Source organism: Pleurodeles waltl, chromosome 4_2 (assembly GCF_031143425.1).
Source record: "Pleurodeles waltl isolate 20211129_DDA chromosome 4_2, aPleWal1.hap1.20221129, whole genome shotgun sequence".
Classification (NCBI taxonomy): Eukaryota; Metazoa; Chordata; class Amphibia; order Caudata; family Salamandridae; genus Pleurodeles; species Pleurodeles waltl.
In genome coordinates this window covers 443,649,897-443,671,905 of record NC_090443.1, presented here as the reverse complement: position 1 = coordinate 443,671,905, position 22,009 = coordinate 443,649,897, and the positions used below count along the sequence as shown (strand labels likewise).

Sequence of the window (22,009 nt, the reverse complement as noted above, 5' to 3'; positions counted from 1 at the left end):
CAGATTCTCCGTCAAATATGGAAGACATCTCTTACTCGGTTTGGTACCAATCCCAAAATAGCGACCACAGCTAAACACCTGCCTGTCACCCTCGATGCCGCCCTGCAACTGAACTGACAAACCGAGTCCATGTCTAATTTTGTAATGCGCCAGCGTTTTAGCAAAACAAAAAACATAAACGCTTTATCAGTGACCGTTCCCGAGTCCTAAAAAAAATGCCCTGCACTCCTGGTAATCGCTAGTATCTAATCACAAGGCAAACAAGCTCGGCACTATCATGACTGTTCTGGCTTCTCTGAAATGTCCTATTCAAGAAGCCCCGAGAATCCACCCACCAGCGTTCATCGCATATGAAGTACTGAGCACTCACAATCTTCTTTGAGGAGACAGCGAGGATCCCCGTGAGCACAAGCAATGCCAGATGTACAAAAGAAAGTCCCAAACATAAAAAGAAAAAATCTGCACTTGCCTGCACTTTCTCAGGTAATGCCCCTAGGCCACAAAATGCACTCGTTCCAGGTAACATAAAGGACACTTCCTTCCCTCGCTCAAGAGACCCCTCAAACAACAACGGCTTAGGAAACTCTTGGAGATGTGCGGATACTTCCTTGCTGAACCCTTATATAGGCGCGCGGGCTCGAGACAGCTGTCTGCCTGTATGCGGCCCGGCCCCTCTCTTCCTCTGACATCCCTCCTCCACTCACCGGGCCGACATGAGCCAACCGAATCAAGCACTCTCCGTACTCCCTCTCTGGTTGTCTTGACGACTGTGAACTGCTTCTCTTTCACCGTCGGACCGCGTGGACTTGTGAGGAGAGTACCATGTGTGTAGGGTATGACTAAGCATTTTAAACTGGTATCCTCCATAAAAGTACCTCCATGCTGCCCTCACTAGAAAATCTGTGCTATTTTACAAACCTGCTCATCTCGTTGCTGTCATGCATGACGGAAGAGCTGAGGCACGTACTTACTAGCAGTATATTTATTCCAACTGCACTGACATTTCAGCAAAGGCATGGCTTAAGTTCTCCACAGATGTATTCTCCCTGTGATTTATTGTAGAAACTGCTAACCACTGTAAAACTGCCACCCACTACCATCTGGCCCTCCTCTCGCCACCTTACACCCACACCCATTGCTTCATGAACAGCACCTTTGCTCACTTTGTCAGGTTCTTACTATCCCTTCTCCTCTGGCTTTACCCAGCAGTACCTGCACACACATTACTCCACTCACACTCAAACACCACCACCTCCCTCACATCTTGCCACACCCTGTGCACATTATCACAGCCAGTGCAAGAACCCAACCACATTATCTACTGGCACCGAACACCAGCCGATCTAAACCTCAAGACCCTATGGGACACTCGGTCTCCTTCTCCGTAAAGAATTCTAGATCTGTTTACAACAACATTTCCTTCATAATTGAACACGTCGACGCTTGAAAACCCCATCTTCGCTTTACAGCTGTCAAAGGGACATGGATCGACCCGAAAGACTCTGCCACATCTGGAGTTGACATGCTACTCAACAATACTATTATCATCTGTTGCCCACCAAGAGTTATGCATGTTTCAGGAAGTGACGCAATACTTAATCTACTTTCTATCTCCACACAAAATACCTTTTTGTGGACTTCAGCTTTACGCTCAGTAACTGTCTGCAATACACCCTCTTCTCGAATCAATATACATTTTACATCTACCGAAGGCTGGACTGAAGAACCAAAAGCATCCCTAGCAAAAATGTTTAAACCAACCTGCTCCTGTCGTCTCTTCGCACAAACTCTTTCCATACATCCATCCATCTCTCCCTCCTCTTTCTCTCTTTTTCCTCCCTCTCTGGTCTCTTTCTTTCTCCATTGCACCCTCTCTTTCTCTCTCTTTTGAAGCCTTCCTGCACCTGCCTCAATTATCATCTGGAGTTGAGGATAGCGACAGAGGCACCACCAGCGGCCCCGGATTTTCAAAACCAGCCTCCAGAGGCGCCAGCCACCAGGGAAATGCCCAGTGGAATAAAACGTCTGCCCTGCCCTGGATCTACCAACCGACATGGCAAACACTTCGATCTCACACTCAAATCTAAAGCACTATCCTACTCCAGACCGACCACCAACCTTTAATCAGATTGCATCGCGATACACATGGCAGTCAATGTTCAGCCTCTACCTCCTCCTCTTGCAAACATAACCCAACGCTCTTCCAGCCTTTCTCCACCAAACTTATAATGACGGCGGGCACTATTGCACAATACGCTCTTTATCTTCACACTTAGACAAACGTTCAGTACTCACTGCCAACTGAGTACCTTTACCCCAAATTTCCCAGGCCGGTGGCCATGGAGCCAGCAACTACTGAGCTCTAAACACAAAATGACGGCCTTCCTATATAAATGGTGCAAATGTAACATGGCCAGAAAACCTAAAAGAAGGTTTTATCCTAGCTTCAGCACACATGGCAGTCGTGCATGTGCTGAGCTCGTTTTTGTGACATGGAGTACAGTCGAGTACAGTACTCTATGGGCTGGAGAGTGGTAAAGTGTGACCCTTTTTATCTAGTGTGATTAGCTTCAGCTTGCGAAGCTGTAGAGGACTGACAGAGGTGGCAGTGATAGGATTGTAATGGTAATACAGAACTTTGTACCTGGGTCACCCAGATAGAGCTGCGTACTGGGCTCTGCTGTATTTGTAAATTTGTCTGCTAGTTCTCTGAACCTATCGATGTGGGACATATTGATGTCACATATGTGGAAATATTTCTGTGTATAGAAGTTATGTGTAGAGCCTGTATGTCACATGTGGCAATGGCCTCACTAGAACCCATTTTAGTTTCCAAAATCCAAATGGTACCTACGATGATGGGTGGAGAGAACCACTAACTGCAGAGTGAATTGCAAGGCTCCTCAAGGACATTCGCTGAAAGGGCCTCACTCGCTGCCTCGCTGGTAAACACAGGTTAAGTTGGACAAGGTATTTCTCTTTGGTGCTTTTGTTTTGGGTCTCCCCTAAGCAGAGATTCCCAGCTCAACCCACGTTCATGGTGGCACTTAAAATCAAAGACTATGTCTGAATAACCAGTCTGAATAAATAAAGCAAAAAGCATTATATGCCCAGAAATAGTCTCAGAACTGACTATTGGAAACACAAACACAGGGCCATATTTATACTCCTTTTGCGCCGAAATTGCGTCGTTTTTTTTGACGCAATTTCGACGCAAAACTAACGCCAACTAACGCCATATTTATACTATGGCGTTAGAGGCGAATAGCGCCAAAGTTCCCTGAATGTGCGTCATTTTTTAGCGTGAACCCCTTCCTTGCGTTAATGATATGCAAGGGAGGCGTTCCCGTCTAAAAAATGACTCCCAGGCCTTTACGTGGTATTTATACTCCCGGGCAAAAGAGACGCCCGGGAGTTGGCGTGGCTAAAAACGGCGCATTTGCGCCACTTTTTAACGCCTGCTCAGGGCAGGCGTTAAGGGGCCTGTGGGCTCAAAATGAGCCCACAGGTGCCCTCCCATGCCCCCAGGGACCCCCCCTGCCACCCTTGCCCACCCCAGGAGGACCCCCAAGGATGGAGGGACCCACCCCAGGGACATTCAGGTAAGTTCAGGTAAGTATAATTTTTTATTTTTTATATTTTTTTTTGGTGGCATAGGGGGGCCTTATTTGTGCCCCCCTACATGCCACTATGCCCAATGACCATGCCCAGGGGACAGAAGTCCCCTGGGCATGGCCATTGGGCAAGGGGGCATGACTCCTATCTTTACAATGATAGGAGTCATGTTGATGGGGGATGGGCGTCGAAAATAAATGGCGCAAGTCGGGTTAAGACGATTTTTTCGACGTAACCTGACTTGCCCCATTTTAAGACGCCCATGCGCCATTTTCCCCCTACGCCGGCGCTGTCTGGTCTACGTGGTTTTTTCCCACGCAAACCAGGCAGCGCCGGTCTGATTGCGCCGTCTAACGCCATTCCATAAATACGGCGCCCGCATGGCGCTTCAGAATGGCGTTAGACGGCGCAAAACTTTTTGACGCTAAACTGCGTTAGCGCAGTTTAGCGTCAAAAAGTATAAATATGGGCCACAATCTACAACTTTAGTATAAAGATGGGACAGAAATTTTCAACCAGTGTGCCAAGATCTTCTACCAGCATACAGGGTCTCCACATCAGTGGTGACAGACATATTCTCTGTACTTCAAGGTTGGAGTAATTACTGTCAACTCCTGGGCTCAGTGGGCCATGCGGAGCTCACACTGATGTTGAACAACACTGACCTGACCGACCCACAGAGGCCACAAGTTGATACTGCACTGGCAAGAGTAAATTATCTAAAAGTGGTGCAAAGAGAAGAATACCAAAAGGACGAGTGAAACTCAATGTGTGGGGGAAGGAGTATTCAACATCTGCAAAGGCCAGGTCATCTTCCATAAAAATCACCTGCTGTTCTAGAATCCAGGGAGGGCACCTTAGGCTGTTTTACTTTGTACTAAGGCCCATATTTATAGTTTTTTAGCGCCACATTTGTGTCATTTTTTGACGCAAAAGAGGCGCAAACGTGCAAAATACAATTGTATTTTGTAAGTTACTGCTGTTTTGGCATCAAAAAGCGACGCAAATGCGGCGCTAAAAAACTATAAATATAGGCCTAAGAGTACAATTGAGAATATCCCCATGGGAGCAGCCAAGACTCGTGCCTAGACACCACTCCTTACTTGAATGCAGAGCAATAACTGTTACTTTCTAAAACCTATGCATAGCATTGTGTTCTGCAGTAGAGCAGTTATTTAAGACAAAGAACCAACAAACATTGTGCAATTTTTTTCTATTAGATGATTTATTGAGTCCTTAGTCGTATACCATCTCCCTGATTAAACCTTGTACTGCTCCACTTTGCTACCCTAACGGGCCAAGTGCTTAGTGAGTGCACTTGTGCTCTGTTTTGGGCACAATAATAAAGTTAAACCACGGTACATCAGTTGTAAAAGGCTGAAATTCTCACATTCTAAGCCCAGTAAACCATGGTGGCCCTGGCCCTAGTGAAAAAAAGGTGCATGAACACTTGGTGCATTGTTGTCCTTTTTATGGTCTGGCTTGACAGTGCAGCTGACGCCAGACAATTTTGTGATCATCACTAGAGAGGGGCTTTGGCACCATCCCTATGTTTGAAGCCAGGGGTACATGTTTTGATTGGGCAGAAGTTGTGAGGGTCCACAAAAAAAGTGCTTGCTCTCCATGCGACTGTGATCATTATCTTTAGTTATCCAGCATCCTGGGATAAAACTTTCAGGGCAAACAAAAGACATTGTAGTGCTATTACAGTCTTAGGTACCTACATAATTTATAATGTTTTCTCTGGCAGCAGCACAGATGGGAGGAGGCCAGGTTTAACCAATATGGATTTTTAGGTCTAGCTTGACAGTGCATTCAGAAGCGAGACCTGTTATCATTGCCAATGCTTTTTTATTATTATTTTTAGTCATACTGCACAGCAGCCACACTGCTATACAGCATGGCTACAAATCATTGCCAAAGTCGGCAACATCCATTCTATACAACATGACAAAAGGCAATGGCAGAGCCAATAGTCTCAAAGGCAAGACTAATTGGGTTTGCCAATGCTTGTTAAGTCTCAGCACAACACTCCTGTGATTCTCAGCAAATTAGTTATTCTCTCTTTGTGTGAAAAAGAAAAAAACATGACATTTGGCAAAAAAATCCAATCACATAAAAAAGCAATTGCGCCCATGTCCTAGTGAAAATACATTTGGAAGCTGATTACCTATGCTGTAAGAGTAAAAGCAGGTAGCATCTGTTATCACAATAAACATCCATTTTAAAGGAGGAAAGGGCTTCTTTGAAGTGCGTGTGACATATTAAAACAGCCACAAATGGCAAGAGGTTCTCAACAAGGACAACAAGAAAGAAAAATAAATAAAAGTAGTACCTCAATCACAGTGCGATTAGCGGAAGGACAGCAACCAAGATAAAGCAATCAGTCCTTAGTTCATGCTCCAGCCAATAGATCAGGAAGTGAAACCAGCAGACATTGACCAATTAGAAGACAGCAATTAAGAGTGACAATGCCGCCGACAAATGTTAAGAAATGGGCAGGCTGCAAGCCCCTTGTTGTATATAATATCTCTTGCAAGTGAGAACTCATGCAGTGCATGTGCTGTCGCAGGTGAGACCTAAAAACAGAACTATATATAATTTACTAATAGTGGTATACAAATTAATAAACAATCAGGCCCCGGCTTTGTTGCAGACATCCTATCACACTATTCACTGGTGGATAACCTTCAATCCGTCAATCACAACATTCTAACTACTCTTGTCGCGTTGTGCTTCTAACTCTCATACCCCCATCCTCCATGGAACACTCTATTGGAATATCTTCCCATCTATCACTGGGTCTCAGACTCAATCATGGACTTTAAAGCGACCCCAAAGGGACTCCTATTACAACTAGAAACAAAATGAAAACCCTTCCAGAGAACTTTCAAGGCATGGATCTATGCTCTGGCCCAGGGCCCCTGCCTTTCAGCCGCTGCATTGCCTTACTCTGCGACAAGGTGGCATTGCATAGGTGTCGTGGTGGGTGTTCCCAAGCAACACTCATTGATTTTGACACTTTCCCAGATTTACAAGGATTTGTAAACCTGGGAATGCGTCAAAAGTCTACGCCTCCCCAGGGGAAGCATAAGGGAGGCGCAAAGAGGAAAAATACCTTTATTTCTCCTCATTTTTTCCTTTTTTATATGTGTGCTGCACTCTGCACCTCTTGTGATTGTTTTGTGCAGGAAGGTGTCCTCTCCTGCACAAAAAAAAACCCAAATTCCAACAGCGCACACATCCTTACACCATAGTGCAGGGCTGTAGCCACTGTGCGCCATCACAGGGGAAAAGGACAGGAATGCACTGTATCTTGTAGATACGGAGAATTTCTGCCTTTTTCTTTTGATGCAGGGCAACGTTGCAAGAAGGCTTATGGCACTGCCCTGAGTCAAAAGATTGTAAATATGCCCCACTTGGTGTTCTGTATATTCTATGCTCCAAAGTTCACTCCTCACCCGTGTGCTGTTTGGAGTCTGTTAGAAATGGGGTCTTTGGTTGACAGTCAGGTTACCCCCTGTTCAAGCAAGGAACCTCACTCTACTCAGGGTAAAAGAGAATCACCCTCAGCTAACCCCTGCTTACCCCCTTGGTAGCTTGGCAGAGCAGTAGGCTTAACTTCAGAGTGATAGGTGTAAAGTATTTGTACCAACACACACAGTAACTTAATGAAATCACTTCAAAATGACAACACAGGTTTAGAAAAATAGGAAATATTTATCTAAACAAAACAAGACCAAAATGACAAAAATCCACAATACACAAGTCAAGTTATCAATTAAAAATCAAAAAGAGTCTGAGTAATTTCAAACACACACTAGCACTGTTAGCGTTAAAAGGTACCTCGGTGCGTAAAAAAATAACCCTGCACGGGCGAGTGCGCTTCAAAAAGGACTTGCGATGCGTCAATTCCACTCACGACCGGGACCTTGCGTCGTTTCTCCTTTCGTCGGGTTGGGCGCGTCGTTCCTTCTCTCCGCAGGAAAGTGATGCATCGATCCAGTCAGCACTCTCGGGTCCGGGTAGGCCTTGCGTTGTTTTTACACGCCCAGCTGTACTTGCGTCGGAAATCCAGCCGCACGATGATCCGAAAACCACGCAGCGTGGGTTGCGATCTCCCAGCCTCCGTCAGCGATGCTGCACGTCGTTTCTCCTGCTCCGTGCGTCGATTCTTCGGTCGCGTTTCCAGCGAGCGTTGATTTTCAGCTGCAGAGCCGGAGGCATATCATTTCTTCAGCCGCAGATCGGAGTTGTGTCAATCTTTTCACCGCACGGCGCACTGTGCATGGATTTCCTTTTCTTTAGGCTGCCAACTTCTCCTTTCAAGGTCCCAGGATGGGGCACCACAGGGAAGAGTAGGAGTCTCTCCAGAGACTCCAGCTGCTGGCAGAGAGAATACTTTGCTGTCCCTGAGATTTCAAACAACAGGAGGCAAGCTCTAAATAAAGCCCTTGGAGAGTTCTTCTCAAGATGGAAGGCACACAAAGTCCAGTCTTTGCCCTTTTACTCTGGCAGAAGCAGCAACTGCAGGATAGCTCCACAAAGCACAGTTACAGGCAGGGCAGCTCTTCTTCCTCAGCTTTTCAGCTCTTCTCCAGGCAGAGGTTCCTCTTGTTTCCAGAAGTGTTCTTTTTGTCTGTGGTTTTGGGTGCCCTTCTTATACCCAATTTCTCCTTTGAAGTAGGCCTACTTCAAAGTAAAGTCTCCTTTGAATGTGAAATCCTGCCTTGCTCAGGCCAGGCCCCAGACACTCACCAGGGGGTTGGAGAATGCATTGTGTGAGGGCAGGCACAGCCCTTTCAGGTGTGAGTGACCACTCCCCCCCTCCCTCCTAGCACAGATGGCTCATCAAGATATGCAGGCTACACCCCAGCTCCCTTTATGTCACTATCTAGTGTGAGGTGTAACCAGCCCAACTATCAAACTGACACAGGCTGGGAATCCACAAACAGGCAGAGTCACAGAAATGGTATAAGCAAGAAAATGCTCACTTTCTAAAAGTGGCATTTTCAAACACACAATCTTAAAACCAATTTTACTAAAAAAAGATGTATTTTTAAATTGTGAGCTCAGAGACCCCAAACTCCACAGTCCATCCGCTCTCAAAGGGAATCTACACTTGAATCAGATTTAAAGGTAGCCCCCATGTTAACCTACGAGTTGCACGGGCCTTGCAACAGTGAAAACAAATTTAGCAATATTTCACTGTCAGGACATTTAAAAAACATTACTATATGTCCTACCTTAACCATACACTGCACCCTGCCCTCGGGGCTACCTAGGGCCTACCTTAGGGGTGTCTGACATGTAAAAAACGGGAAGGTTTAGGCCTGGCAAGTGGGTACACTTTCCAAGTCGAATTTACAGTTAAAACGGCACACCCAGACACTGCAGTGGCAGGTCTGAGACATGATTACAGAGATACTTATGTGGGTGGCACAGCCAGTGCTGCGGGCCCACTAATAGCATCTGATTTACAGGCACTGGCCCCCCCAGAGCACTTTAATAGGGACTCGCTAGTAAATCGAAAATGCCAATCATGGATAAGCCAATTACATACACATTTTGTAAAGGAGCACTTGCACTTTAGCACTTGTTAGCAGTGGTAAAGTGACCAGAGTAACAAAAACAGTAAAATCAGAGTCCAGCACACATCAACAACCTGGGGAACAGAGGCAAAAAGTTAAGGTAGACCACGGCAAGGATGAAAAATCTAACACGTGTCCCCCCCCAGCTGAAAGTGGGGAGCAACTACCCAACCTCATGGGAGTTCCATCACTAAGGCGGAAGAACTTGGACAGACCATCAGCATTGGCGTGTTCTGTGCCAGGACAGTGTTCCACCGTAAAGTCCATCCCCTGTAGGGAAATGGACCACCTCAACAGTTTTGGATTCTCACCCCTCATCTGCATTAACCATCTAAGGGGTCTGTGGTCGGTCTGAACTCGGAAGTGAGTCCCAAACAAGTAGGGTCTTATTCAGTGCCCAGACCACAGCAAACGCTTCATGTTCTATGGCACTCCACCTACGTTCCCTGGGTAGTGACCTCCTGCTAATGAAGGCTACGGGTTGATCTAGGCCCTCTTCATTAAGCTGTGAGAGTACTGCTCTAATACCATGCTCTGAGGCGTCTGTTTGCACAACAAACTCCTTGGAGTAGTCAGGTGCCTTCAGCACAGGTGCTGTGCACATGGCAGCCTTCAGGGCATCAAAAGCGTTCTGGCAAGCCTCTGTCCAGATCACTTTCCAGGGTTGCTTCTTAGAAGTCAACTCAGTTAAGGGGGTAACAATGGTACCATACCCCTTAAGAAACCTCCTGTAGTATCCGGTGAGACCTAAAAAGGCTCTCACTTCAGTCTGGGTCTTGGGAGGTTCCCAAGCCAGAATTATGTCAATCTTAGGATGTAGGGGTGCCACCTGGCCACTCCCCACCTGGTGTCCTAAGTACATCACAGAACCCTGCCCTATTTGTCACTTGCTCTACCTTAATAGTGAGGCCTGCCTTCTGCAGGGCCTCTAACACTCTCCAGAGGTGTTGCAGGTGTTCCTCCCATGTGGAACTAAACACAGCAATGTCATCCAGGTAGGCAGCAATGAACTCATCCAGCCCAGTCAACACCTGGTTGACCAACCTCTGAAAGATGGCAGGGGCATTCTTCATCCCAAATGGCACCACTTTAAATTGAAAGTGCCCATCTGGGGTAGAGAATGCTGACCTCTCCTTGGCCACCTCAGTTAAGGCAATCTGCCAGTACCCAGATGTTAAATCAAACGTACTGAGGTACTTGGCAGCTCCCAACCGTTCAATGAGCTCATCAGCTCGGGGGATGGGATGTGTGTCAGTCTTGCTGACCGCATTGAGTCCCCGGTAGTCCACACAGAACTGGAGTTCTGGAGTGGCACCAGGTGCAGCAGCCTTTGGGACCAATACCACTGGGCTAGTCCAAGGACTTCTGGAGTGCTCAATAACCCCTAGGGCAAGCATTTTAGATACCTCATCCTTAATGCATGCCCTGACCCTGGCAGTCACCCTGTAAACCTTTTGTTTAATGGGTGTACTGTCCCCAGTGTCCACATCATATGTGCACAAGTGTGTGACTCCTGGGATCAGGGAAAACAGTGAGGAAAACTGTCCCAACACCTGGCAACAGTCATATTGCTGCTCCTCAGTCAGGGAGTGGGAGAGGATCACTCCCTCCACTGACCCATCTTTTTCTCCTGCAGACAGGAGGTCAGGAAGAGGCTCACTCTCCTCCTCTACCCCATCATCTGTTGCAAGGAGCATTGACAGCTCAGTCCGCTCAAAGTGTGGCTTGAGGCGGATGACAAGCAGGACCTTTAAAGGGTTCCTTGGAGACCGCAAGTCCACCAGGTAGGTGACTTCGCTCTTCCTCTCCACCACCTCAAATGGTCCAGTCCACTTATCCTGGAGCGTCCTAAGCCCCACTGGTGCCATCACCTACACTTTTTGTCCAGGTTGAAACTCAACCAAAGTGGCATTCTGGTCATACCAGCGTTTCATGTCCTCCTGGCTTGTTTCCAGGTTCTCCTGTGCGAGACTCCTGAGGCGGGCAGTCTGTTTTCTCATAGCCAGCATGTAACTGAATACATCCTGTGGGGGTTTACTAGGAGCTTTCTCCAAAGCTTCCTTAACCAGACTCAAAGGTCCCCTCATAAGTTGGCCATAAATCAGCTCAAGGGGACTAAACCCAAGTCCCTTTTGAGGCACCTCCCTGTAGGTGAACAAAAGGCATGGCAAGAGGACGTCCCCTTCCGCCTCAAGGGTTCTGACAGGCCCATGATCATGCCATTTTAAGGTGCAGTTGAATCTCTCAACCAGACCATTACTTTGGGGGTGGTAAGGGGTGGTGAACTTGTAGATTACCCCACACTCCTTCCACAGAGACTTTATATACGTGGATATGAAGTTGGTACCCCTATCAGATACAACTTCCTTTGAAACCCCATGCAGGTAAAAGGTCCCATCAACACACGACCCACCACAGGAGAAGTGATTGATCTCAAAGGAATGGCTTCTGGGTACCGGGTGGCATGGTCCACCAAGACCAGGATAAACCTGTTGCCCATGGCTGTCTTGGGATCCAGAGGCCCCACAATGTCAATGCCTACCCTGTCAAAGGGAGTACTGACAACAGGCAAAGGCTGGAGGGAAGCCTTCTTTTTCCTTCCACTCTTGCCACTTGCCTGACAAGTCTGACAAGACCTGCAATGTGCATCTGAGTGCCTGCGCATTAGGGCCAGTAAAAATGGGTGACAAGCCTCTCAAAAGGTCTTGTCCTTCCCCAAATGTCCAGCTAAAGGCACATCATGAGCCAACCCCAGTAGGAAGGCCATGAAGCACTGGGGTACCACCAGCACACTGGCTGACCCAGGCTCAGGAACATTAGGCTCGCTATACAGGAGGTCATCCTCCCAATATATCAGGTGTGATCCTGGCTCCTTGCCAGCTGCCTGGTCTGCAGCCGGCTGCCGCAAACCCTCCAAAGTAGGGCATGTCTTCTGTGCTGCACAGAATGCTTCCCTGGTGGGCCCCCCTTCCTGCTGCCACTGCGACAGCTCAGGGTCCTCCCCCAGTTCAGCCACCTGTTCCCCTGTAGGCTCCGGGGCGTCACCCTCAGGCTCCGCCTCCTCCTGGACGTGGGAACTTCTGGGGCCAGTTTCCCGTGCCCCCTGCCCTTCCTCTTATTGGTGGTCCCCCTGGGCCACTGTTTCAGGCTTTAGGGGCTCTTGATTACCCTGACGGGCTGCCATTGACTGGGTGGATACGCATACCCACCCAGGCAAACCCAACATATCCAAGTGAGACCTATCTTCCACCTCCTTCCAAGGGGAATCCTCCAGGTCATTGCCTAGCAAACAATCAACAGGTGTGGTTGGACTCACAGCTACCTCTAAGGAACCTGAGAGCCCCCCCCCCCCCCCATTCAAAGGAAATCTGCACCATTCTGCACAGGCGCTCTGAGTTGTCGATTGCAACTACCTGGTGAAGTACCCAGGGATCTATCTGCTCTTCAGACACCAGCTGACTCCTCACTGTAGTCACACTGGCTCCTGTGTCTCTCAGAGCCTCCACCCTCTGTCCATTAATGGTCACCCACTGCCTGTACTTCTTAGTGTTTTCAGACACTAGGGTTCTCTGGGCCATCTCACAGTCCCCTAGTGAGACAAGAGTCATTACAGCTGGTTCCCACCCACCTGAAACCAACTCCTCCCCAAGCACTACACTGGCCAAACCCTGGGACGGCACACCAGTGGGTGCCGGTGTACTTTTGGGGCATTTAGGGTCCCCCTTCACATGCCCCACCTGGTCACATGCATAGCACTTACGTGGGGGACCACCTGCCACTGGCTTCCCTTTGGAGAACCATGCCTTCTTCTCACACAGGGGATTTGGGAATTCTTACCCTGGGAATCATTTTGGGGCCCTTAAGAGAACTCCCCCTGTTTACCCTTACCCTCCCTTTCATTTAAGAGGGACCCTGCCCACCCTTGACTGCTGGCAATGGATTCACACCCAGTGAGATCAGAAAAATAATGGTCAACATTGATGAAACTGCATAATTTTTTTGATGCAGCGACAGTGCAGTTACTGCTTCATATTTAAAAAGTGACGCTTTTCTATACATACGTCACTTTTCTTCTCCGTGTATCATTTTTAACTTGTGCAACAACCATGCGGCAGTTTAAGTTAATCATATGCAAGGTAGGCATTCCCTCTTAAAATCCCATGCAGAACTGATGCCTCCATATTTACAAGGGTTCAGGAAAGTGACGCATCTTTGGGAAATGTTTAAAATGTGCCAAAATGTCTACGCCTGCTAAATCCAGGTGTAAATCCTGTGGCAGGGATATCTGATTAGCTGAAGTCACTTACAATGCTGAAATCAGTGAGGAAATCACATCCCCCGAAAGGTAAGTGCACACATAAGGTAGGTAACACAGTACATGTTACACTACACTATATCAATCCCTTATGTCACACATATGTGGACATAGTGATACCCATAAGTACCCTGTTAGAAATGGGGTCTCTAGTTGGCAGTCCGTTTGCACCCTGTTCTAGTAGGGACCCTCACTCTAGTCAGGATAAGAGAGATACCTGCTCAGATAACGCCTGCTCACCCCCTTGGCAGCTTGGCACGAGCAGTCAGGTTTATATCAGAAGCGATGTGTAAGACATTTGCACATATCACACATTAATACAGTGAAAACACTAAAAAAAAGGACACCACACCAGTTTTAGAAAATTAGGCAGTATTTATCTGTGTAAAACAAGACCAAAACTAGAAAGGTCAAATGTACAGTAATAAAGATATGAATTAAGCAAGAATTATCTTAAAAATACAGTTCCTTGAAGTCTATAGCTCCACCTGGACCTATCACGGCATTGTGATCAACAAAACCAACAATTTCAGGCTGGCTGGGGCGTCACTGGCCAGATACGGTATCAGGAAGACCCGCAAACAGTACCTTTGTGTGAGTGTTGCAAAATGGGTTATTGGTAAGGGCAGGTAAGTACCTAAACTTAGCAACAGGCCACTAACCTCCACTTAGGTCCAGTTAGGTCTCAATAAATTAAACCCAGCTCAGCCCTTGGTAGCTTGGCAACGAGCGACAAGGCTTAACTTAGGAGACATATGTGTAAAGAATTTAAAAATCACAAAACAGTAAGTAAGTAAAACACAAAACAATTAAAATCAACCAAAATCAATTTATAAAAATAGATCATATTTTATCTTTAAAATGACACCAAAACAAATAAAATCGAATAAGGGGAACCGGAGATATGAATTTTTAAAGAATTAATGCTTTTTAGCGCTTAGAAACTAATAGCGCCAATCTGGTAATCTGGTCGCACATCGACCAGGGCAAAGTCAAAGTTTGAGGCAGACCGCAATGGAGCCCTGCTTGGCTACAGCTCGCGGAAGGCCTCGGTCAAAAAGTTTACTTTCGAACTTAGGCCCATATTTATACTTTTTGACACAAACTAGCGCCGGCGCTGGTTTGTGACAAAACATTTACCGCCGGCTAACGCCATTCCTACGCATCATGCAGGTGCCTTATTTAAGGATGGACGTTAGCCGTAGGGGAAAATGCGGGTTGTGCGTCAAAAAATGGTGCAAGTCGGGTTTGAGTAAAAAATCATGGCTCAAACCGGACTTGCGCCATTTTTTGACGCACAACCCCCATTGAAATGACTCCTGTCTTAGCAAAGACAGGAGTCATGCCCCCTTGCCCAATGGCCATGCCCAGGGGACCTCTGTCCCCTGGGCATGGCCATTGGGCACAGTGGCATGTAAGGGGGCCCAAATTGAGTCCCCTATGCCACTTTAAAAAATAAAAAAAGAATACTTACCTCAACTTACCTGGAATGGGTCCCCCTATCCATGGGTGTCCTCCTGGGGTGGGTGAGGGTGGCAGGGGGTGTCCCTGGGGCAAGGGAAGGGCACCTCTGGACTGCTTCCATGTTTGAGACCATGGAAGTGAGCCCCCAGGTCCCTTAACTCCTGCCCTCACGCAGGCGTTAAAAAACGGCGCACATCAGGCTGTGCGCCATTTTTTAAGGCCCGCCCCCTCCTGTGTGTCAAAATTACGCAGGAGTATAAATAAGGCGCACAGGCCTTAAAGTCATTTTTTGGACGGGAACACCTGCCTTGTATGTCATTAACGCAAGGCGGTTTCCCGCATCCAAAAAATAACGCACACAGAGTTTTTTTTTACATCCACTGGGTCGGCCGTCATAGTTTAAATATGGGGCAAGGTTTGCGCCGAATGTGCGTCAAATTTTTTGAAGCACATTCGTCTCAAACAGAGTATAAATATGCCCTTTAATCGTTTTCTTGAAGATTTTCTTCCGTGGGACCATGTCACCAGTCCAATCCGACCTCCTGGAACTCTTCCTCGGATATGCGTCACGGGAGCCCTTGGTGGAGATTTTTTCCTTCAGACTTAGTCAATTTTTCGAGGTGAAAATCCTTTGACCGGGGAAACCTGAATCTTGATCCAACGTCCCTGGAGCCCTCTTCGGGTGTACTGCCTGGTAAGTCCCAGTCAACTTCCTATGTTCGGAATTTGTCACTTTTTCAAAGATTTTCTTCACCGGGACGAACCTGCAAGTCAGGCCGGGTCCCGGTTGAGGCAAGCCGGCTAGAGTTCCCGCATAAACTTTCATGATCCAGCACAAGGAAAACTGATGCATTGCTGGGGTGATGCAGCAATGTGTCCTTTTTTGTAGCTAAGGTCCTAACGTTCTTGAGTTCGGAACAGAAGCCGACAACATTGATCACAGCTTTGAAGATACAAGCGAAGAAGTGGAAGACAATCCCATGAACTGACAGTTTTCTGCTGTACAAATGTACTGGCTTTTCCAAATTATTTTTTATGAATTACATTACAGCAAAAAGAAAACTCTGCTACACATGATGACTGCCCACGCAATCTATGACAAGTGCAAAAGTAGTATCAATGAATAGGATTGGCATATCAACAAGTTATAATGACATAGTATGGAGCAGGAACTTGTAAGCAGCTCAAGCTGTGAAATCTTGTGAATGCAACAGAACACCACTTCCAAGTCACTTTACTGGGAAAGGATTTACAATTGCTGCTATTGATAATTTTGGTTGTGAAAACAGCTTTTCTTTGTCTGAACAACCAGCACACATGATACTGCCATTATGCTTTTTCAAGGCTGTACCAATGACGTAGCTTATGGAAAACAACCTGTGTCAGCTGTAGGCATAAATAAATGAGGCTGGAAACGTATAACCCAACTGCCTTGCCAACGTGTGCAAAAACACTACAAGCAACCAACACGTTCCAGTCTACCAGAAAGTTTCAAAGTGGCTGAGGATATGGATCTTCTTCTACCTGATGCTGCGGTCCACAAAGCTTATTTACCTGAATTTATCATATTGCTTTTTTTGGTGTAGACTGAGGGATGAAGAAAAGCCAGTTCTCCCATGGGGTGTAATTCATGCTCTGATCTCCCAGAATACCATCCCACTGAAGAAGGTTAGGTTTTTACCAGTAATACCATCTCCAGTCACAAACTACTCAACATTATTCACAGCTCTAAAAAAGTTCCAAAATGTGCATGCTCAGCTTGAAAACCAGCCTATCCTGTCGAGTTTCTGCAAAGAAAGGTGTTTTCCGTATTGTAGCTGACATCTTTATGTGCAATCCAGTAGAATTTGATGATCTTCATACAATGATGGGCATTTTCCCCATGACAAAAGTTGCTTTGCAGTGTGCAGGATGTTATCTCATTGCATGTGGCAGAGATAATTCACTTATTGAGGCTGAAATCTTTGGAAGCAAAACTATCCAGTATTGAGTGGAATGCACTATGTTCATTCATTACAAGGTATGCTCATCATATCTGAGGCTATAGAAACATTGAGTGAGATTGTTTTCTGGAAAAAGAATGACAAATTCGATTTTGCGTATCTTATCTCCGAAGTGAACAAGGCACATGGTGCACTTCATTCAAAAGGCATAATGCAAAGCCAGGCAGTGTTCAATACACTCAGATAAAAACCAGAAAACCGGCAAACCAAAGCCCATATTTATATTTTTTGACGCAAACCAGCACCTGCGCTGGTTTGTGTCAAAAAAATGTACCCCTGGCTAACGCCATTCCTACGGGCCATGCGGGTGCCTTATTTGAGAACTGACATTAGCCGGCGCTGCGGGCTGGTCAGAGTAAAAAAAAAAAAAAAATGATTCAAACCAAGCAGCGCCGGCGTAGGGGAAAATGGGAGTTGTGCGTCAAAAAATGGTGCAAGTCAGGTTTGAGTCAAAAATCAACCGGACTTGCGCACAACCCCCACTGAAATGACTCCTGTCTTAGCAAAGACAGGAGTCATGCCCCGTTGCCCAATGGCCATGCCCAGGGGACTTCTGACCCCTGGGCATGGCCATTGGGCACAGTGGCATATAGGGGGGCCCAAATTAGGTCCTCTATGCTACTTTAAAAAATAAAAAAAAGAATACTTACCTCAACTTACCTGGAATGGGTCCCCCCATCCATGGGTGCCCTCCTGGGGTAGGTGAGGGTGGCAGGGGGTGTCCCTGGGGGCAGGGAAGGGCACCTCTGGACTGCTTCCATGGTTTGAGACCATGGAAGTGAGCCCCCAGGTCCCTTAACTCCTGCCCTCACACAGGTGTTAAAAAACGGCGCACATCAGGCTGTGCGCCATTTTTTAAGGCCCGCCCCCTCCTGTGCGTCAAAATGACGCAGGAGTATAGATAAGGCGCACAGGCCTTAAAGTCATTTTTTGGATGGGAATGACTACCTTGCATGTCATTAACGCAAGGTGGTTTCCCGCATCCAAAAAATGACGCACAGGGAAGTTTTTAGACGTCCGCAGGGTCGGGCGTCATAGTTTAAATATGGGGCAAGGTTTGCGCTGAATGTGTATCAAAATGTTTGACGCACATTCGGCGCAAACAGAGTATAAACATGCCCCCAAGTTCGTCAAAGATTGTGAAGAAAAATCAGAACTTTTGCAAGTACTGGGAAAAATGTTTTTGCATGATGGCTCTAGTGAAAAACTTGGTACATGCTGATCAAAGAGGTGATTGGGAGCTGCACATGAAGACTGTGGAGACACTAATTACTGTGGTTTGCTAATTCAATTGCATAAACTACCTGAGATATGGGTCCTGGTATTTGGAAAGAGTGAAGAAGCTAGAGGTGGAAAAACCATACCTCTACAGAAAATTAATCCAAAGACATTTTGTGGTGAAAGACAGAAAGGGAAGGTTCAATGCTGTGACTCCAGATATAAAACTGGAACAGGCGATCCAGATATCATAGAAAGGCTCCAAGGGAATTGTTGGTCAGACACGTAAAAGTGAAAATGTTGCTCAATGGCAGCTAGTTTACTATGAAGTCCTTTCTATTTGCAATATTTTCAGAGAGATGACAAATTCAAAATTAACGGTGAAACTGTTCCTCACCATGAACTTATGGGAAAGAGAGGGTAACCTTTTTATAAACATTTTGACAGCCTTCTTCATTTCGTGCAGCAGCAAGGAAATCCCTTTGAAATGACAGAGCCTTCTGTGTGACTACACACCTTCATGACCAAACAAAATGTGGATAACAATATAAACACATGTCTACTAGATGTCCTGGAACATAGATCGAACTATATGCAGAACTGATGCAGGACAGATTTGCATTGAAAGAGAAAAAGCTGTTTGACATAATCAAAGCTAAACGTCCACGCTTTAATTGCCATTGTAAGAGTTTTGTAAGAGCTACTCCAAAACAGGTTACAAAAAACAACTTGTGCAAGAACGCAGAGAGATGGATGTAGCAAAAGAAAGGGGTGAATTTATCAAGGACATTCTGTCCCATGATCTTCTACCAACAAACACATTATTTGATAGAGATGCTGCAACCAAACCAGTGAAGCACAAACTCGTACAAGAGCTTGAAAAAAAAAAAAAACTTTCACCTGAAGAATTTCAATTCGAAAAGGTGTCCTCATTGAAAACCGCTGTTGTTGTGGACTATATGTCACAATTGCGAATGGTCAAGATTTCATCCAGGCACAACTTTGGAAAGGTAATTTAGGCTGTTTTACAGATATCAAAGTCATTGTGCACCTTGCAAGAACGGCACATTGTCTTTGACAGTTATCTTGAACTATCTGTTAAAAAAGCATTCTGCTTGACCAGAAGATGTGTAAATGTTTTGGATAATGCATATGTAGAGAAAGATCTGTGTGCATTTGGTTGGGAAGATATTGATGGGGTGGTAAAATCTAAAAAAATTCTAAAGCTTCTACCCACAGAATTTACACATACAAAAAAATGTCCCTATCGATATGCTCTTCTCGGATGTCCAAAATTCTGCAAATGCTGCCGAAACAAATAAAGTGAACTAAGATAATGTGTCTAAAACAAGAGTGACAACCATTATTTTTTTCATATTCAGATCATAAACACTGTTTGGCGTATATATAAAAGGGTTAAAAACAATTATTTGTTTCTTATATATATATATATATGTGTCTCTTCTTACTCTATTATAGCCGCCATTTTAGAAAATGACAGAGGGTTCCCCTGAGGAGTTATTTTCTGTCTCTATAAGACTACTTGACCCCCAAAACCTATGTTTTGACACCAAAATGAATGATATAGGTCGCATGATTCCTAAAATATTACATCACTGCAACACATGTGCCATTTTTAAAAATGTTGTCCAGAAAAATTCGGCCCAGAACAGCAATGTCTGCCCAAGCTAAAATACTTCTTTAATGATCCCAAAACACAAATCCAAAATGAAAATCTCTGGACAACAATTTTTTTACAGAAGTATTTTAAGGGCCATGATTAAAATACCCTGATCTCACTGGTGCACCGCCAGGGGGCTCTGTACTTCCTGGTCTGTTGTACACATGCCCTGACCTCCTGGTGCGCTGTAAGACAGCTCTGCGCTTCCTGGAGCGTTGCGCCGATGCCCTGAAACCCCGGTGACTGAGAGGGTGCTCTATCTACCTGGTGTGTTGCACAAATACCACAATCGCACTGTTGTGCTACCAGAGGGCCCGGTGTGGTCCTCGTATGTTTCCCAGAGCCCTGATTTCAATGGTGCGCTGCGAGAGACCTCTGTGTTCACGGTGTGTCGCACAAATACCCTGATCATACTGTTGCACTGCTTGAGGACTTGGTGTTCCTTATGAGTTGCACAGATGCCCTGATCTCAGTGGTGCGCAGTGAGAGATCCCTGTATTCCTGGTGTGTTGCACAGATGCCCCGATCTCACTGGTGCGCGGAGAGAGATCCCTGTATTCCTGGTGTGTTGCACAAATATCGTGATCTAACTGGTGCGCTGCGAGGGTGTTAGGCGTGTTCCTGGTGTGTTGCACAGATGCCCGGATCGCACTAGTGTGCTGCCAGAGGGCTCTGCGTGTTCCTGGTTTGTTTCACAAATTACATGACACACACCCCCCCCCCCCCCCCTCTTCCCTGGTACGCTGTGAAGAGGCTCTGTGCTTCCTGGTGCGTTGCACAAATACCCTAATCTCACTGGTGCACTGCGAGGGTGCTCTGCGCGTTTCCGGTCTGTTTCATAAATGCCCCGATCCCCTTTCCCCCGTAATTTGGGGGGAGGCTCTGTGCTTTTTAGCGTGCTGCGCAGATGCCCTGATCTCACTGTTGCTGCGCGAGAGGGCTCTAAACTTCCTCGTTTGTTGCACAATTAGCCTAATCGCACTGGTGCGCCGGGAGAGGGCTCTGTGTGTTCCTGGTGTGGTGCACAAATGCCCGGATTTCCACAGTGCCCCGCGAGGAAGCTCTGTGCTTCCTGATATGTTGCGCAGATACCCTTATCTCACTGGTGCGCTGCGAGAGACCTCTGTATCCCTGGTTTGTTGCACAAATAGCCTAATCTCACTGGTGCGCAACGAGAGAGCTGTGTGTGTTCCTGGTAAATTGCACCAATGACAGAGTCCCCCAGTGCGCTGCGAGGAGGTTCTGTGCTTCATTGGTGCTGCGCAGATGCCTGCCTTGAGCTCACCGGTGCGCAGCTATGAGTCTCTGTGCTTCGGACCCTCTGCTCCCCGCTGCATGTTGAAGCGACCCAATGCTCCCTGGTATGCTGTCGTGGCTCTGTGCTCCCTGACGGATCGAGCAGGCGCTATGCCGTCCCCAACATATCGCGCCGGAGCCGGCCAACGTGCTCTGGTGTCCTGCGCAAAGCTCTCGTGGCTGTGCTGGTCACGGCGGTGGCGGCAAAAGTTGAGATATAATATTCAAAGTGCTGAGACTTCGTGGGCTGAGGCAGGGATTATCTGTCGGCTCCACGATAGGCCAGCATCATATTACATGGGCTGTTTACTAATGATTCGGGAACATGTATTTCTCTGGCTGTAAAGCAAAGGCGCAGGTAAATAAATGTACTCAGATCACATATCTGCAATATTTTAGAGTCTTGCAAAAATTGTGCACATCGCTGCCCCAGGCCATTCAACCACGACTCACTCTTCTGTGAGATCTTATACCGCCACAGTGGCAGAATGGTTGGCCTGTCTCTGTTATGTTACCAGCGGCCATTCATGAGGCCTTAACTCGGTGTTGGACAGGACTCTAGTGTGCTGTGGACTATGCTTGATTTGTAAGAAAAATACTTAGCGCTGCTACCCCTAGTCCCTTAGTGGGTGTGCAATTGGCATTTATCACAATATCATGCATGCAACATAATAAATGCTAGGACAACATTTTGTGGGTATAATATGTCGCAAGTTTATTATTTACACAGGTTGGGTTAGCTTACGGGCGATCCTGGTGTCAGCGATGAGTTTCTTAAACATTGGCCGACACCCATCCTGAGAAAGCTAGAGCTGTTCCATCTGGT

The 22,009-nt window shown here is 46.6% G+C and overlaps 1 protein-coding gene across 1 annotated transcript in view; it reads right to left on the bottom strand.

The window, feature by feature from the left end:
• The window catches only part of LOC138294156 (transforming growth factor beta receptor type 3-like), an 89,089-nt gene extending 67,719 nt beyond the window's left edge, over positions 1–21,370 (bottom strand). Inside the window, exon 1 of the mRNA XM_069233342.1 lies at positions 21,173–21,370. The gene's annotated coding sequence lies outside the window, so the exon portion shown is untranslated. The remainder of the gene's footprint in view (positions 1–21,172) is intronic.
• Between the last annotated feature and the right edge of the window lie 639 nt (positions 21,371–22,009).